Raw genomic sequence first — 282 nt, forward strand, 5'->3', positions numbered from 1 at the left:
AACCGGGACTAACCGGACCAGGACGGACGGTAAATCCCGGTTTCCGTCCCGTTACCCCTCCCGGACCGAAACAAGTTCGGAATTAATCGGCACTATCCGGAACCGGAACCGGAACCTCCCGGTTCCGTTGCCACCCTTACTCTGAAGCTTGTTTGACCTTGAAAATGGGTTGGTTTTCCCATTGGGACCAATCGGCTCCACAACTAAGGTCTTGACGGACGACCACGATAAAATTTTGGCAAAACAACTTCGGAAATTTGGATCACCAAAAGATCCATGGGC

Source organism: Solanum stenotomum, chromosome 11 (genome assembly GCF_019186545.1).
Source record: "Solanum stenotomum isolate F172 chromosome 11, ASM1918654v1, whole genome shotgun sequence".
Classification (NCBI taxonomy): Eukaryota; Viridiplantae; Streptophyta; class Magnoliopsida; order Solanales; family Solanaceae; genus Solanum; species Solanum stenotomum.